The sequence below is a fragment of the Protopterus annectens genome, chromosome 10.part0 (genome assembly GCF_019279795.1).
Source record: "Protopterus annectens isolate FY-2018-M chromosome 10.part0, PAN1.0, whole genome shotgun sequence".
Taxonomy (NCBI): domain Eukaryota; kingdom Metazoa; phylum Chordata; order Ceratodontiformes; family Protopteridae; genus Protopterus; species Protopterus annectens.
Window position 1 is genome coordinate 320,979,658 of NC_056744.1, and position 2,500 is coordinate 320,982,157.

A 2,500-nucleotide genomic window follows, 5' to 3' on the forward strand; every position below is an offset into this window, starting at 1 on the left:
AGGTGGTATCTGGGTGTATTTGTGAGTGTGCATGCATGTCAGTGTTTGTGTGTATGTGTGTGTGTGTGTGTGTGTGAATGTCTGGGTGTATATGTGAGGGTGCATGGATGTTAGTGTGTGTGTGAGTGTAAATGTCTGGGTGGATGTGTGAAGTGTGCATGCATGTCAGTGTGTGTGTGATTGTGAATGTGCGTATCAATGTATGATTGTGCATGCATGCCATTGTGTGTGTGTGAGTCTGAATGTCTAGGTGTATGTTAGAGGTTGCATGCATGTCAGTGTGTGTGTGTGTGTGTGTGTGTGTGTGTGTGTGTGTGTGTGTGTGTGTGTGTGTGTGTGTGTGTGTGTGTGAATGCCTAGGTATATGTGAGAGTGTTCATGTATGTGTCAGTGTGTGTGTGAGTGTCTGGGTGTATGTTTTAGTGTGCATACATGTCTGTTTGTGTGAGTGTGCTTGCATGTAAGTGTGTTTGAGTATGAATGTCTCTGTGTATGTATGAGTGTTCATGCATGTCAGTGTGTATATGAGTTTGAATGTCTGGGTGTATGTGTGAGTGTGCATATACGTCAGTGTGTGTGTGAGTGTGAATGTCTGGGTATATGTATGAGTGTGCATTAATGTCAATGCGTATATTAATGTAAATGTCTGTGTGTATGTATGAGTGTGCATGCATGTCAGTGTGGGTGTGAGTGTGAGTGTTTGGGTGTACGTATGAGTGTTCATGCATGTCAGTGTGTTTCTGAGAGTGAACGTCTGGGTGTATGTGTGAGTGTGCATGAATGTCACTGTGTATATTAATGTGAATATCTGGGTGTATGTATGAGTGTGCATGCATGTCAATGTGTGTGAGTGTGAATGTTTATGTGTATATGTGAATGTGCATGCATGTCACTGTATGTTTGAGTGTGAATGTCTGGGTTAATGTGTGAGTGTGCATACATGTCAGTGTGTGTGTGTGTGTGTGTGTGTGTGTGTGTGTGTGTGTGTGTGTGTGTGTGTGTGTGTGTGTGAGAGAGAGTCTGGGTGAATGTGTGAGTGTGCATGCATGTCAGTGTGTGTGTGAGTGTTGATATCTATGTGTATGTGAGAGTTTGCATCCATGTCTGGGTGTGGGTGTGTGAGCGTGAATGCCTGGTTGTATGTGAGAGTGTGCATGTCTGTCATTGTGAGTGTGTAAGTGTGAATTTCTGGGTGTATGTGTGAGTATGCATGCATGTTAGTGTTTGTGCATGAGAGTTCATGAATGTTAGTATGTGTTTGAATGTGCATGCATGTGTGTGTGTGTGTGTGTGTGTGTGTGTGTGTGTGTGTGTGTGTGTGTGTGTGTGTGTGTGCGAGTGTGAATGTCTGGGTGTATGTATGAGTGTGGCTGCATGACAGTGTGTGTGAGAGTGTGAATGTCTAGGTGTACGTATCAGTGTGCATGCATGTCAGTGTGTGAGTGTAAATCTCTACGTGTATGTATGAGTGCACATGCATGTCAGTCTATGTGTGAGGGGGAATGTCTGGGTATATGTGACAGTGTGCATAAATGTCAGTGTGTGTGTGTGAGTGTCAATGACTGAGTGCATGTGTGAGTGTGCATGCATGCTAGTGTGTGTGTGAGTGTGTGTGTGTGTGTGTGTGTGTGTGTGTGTGTGTGTGTGTGTGTGTGAATGACTAGGTGTATGTGTGAGTGTGCATGCATGTTAGTGTGTGTGTGAGTATAAATGTCTGGGTGGATGTGTGAAGTGTGCATGCATGTCAGTGTGTGTGTGAGTGTGAATGTTTGTGTGTATCTATGAGTGTGCATGCATGTCATTGTGTGTGTGAGTGTAAATTTCTAGGTGTATGTGAGAGTTTGCATGCATGTCAGTGTGTGTGTGAATGTCTGGGTTTATGTCTGAGTGTGCATATGTGTCTGTGTGTATGAATGTGAATTTCAGAGCTTATGTGTGAGTCTGCATGCATGTAAGTGTGTTTGAGTGTGAATGTCTCTGTGTATGTATGAGTGTGAATGTATGTCAGTGTGTGTCTGAGTGTGAATGTCTGGGTGTATGTGCGAATGTGCATCGATGTCACTGTGTATATTAGTGTGAATGGCTCTGTGTATGTATAAGTGTTCATACATGTCATTGTTTGTGTGAGTGTGAATTTCTGGGTTTATTTGTGAGTGTGTGTATACATGTCTGTGTCTGTGAATTTGAATGTTTGGGTTTACTTATGAGTGTGCATGCATGTCAGTGTGTATATTAGAGTGAATGTCTCAGTGTATGTCTGAGCTTGCATGCATGTTAGTGTTTGTGAGTGTGTATATCTAGGTGTATATGTGAGTGTGCATGCATGTCAGTGTGTGTGTGTGAATGTGAATGTCTGGGTGTATGTGTGAGTGTGCATGCATGTCAGTGTGTGTGAGTGCTGATATCTAGGTGTATGTGAGTTTGCATGCATGACAGTGTGAATGTGTGTGTGTGTGTGTGTGTGTGTGTGTGTGTGTGTGTGTGTGTGTGTGTGTGTGTG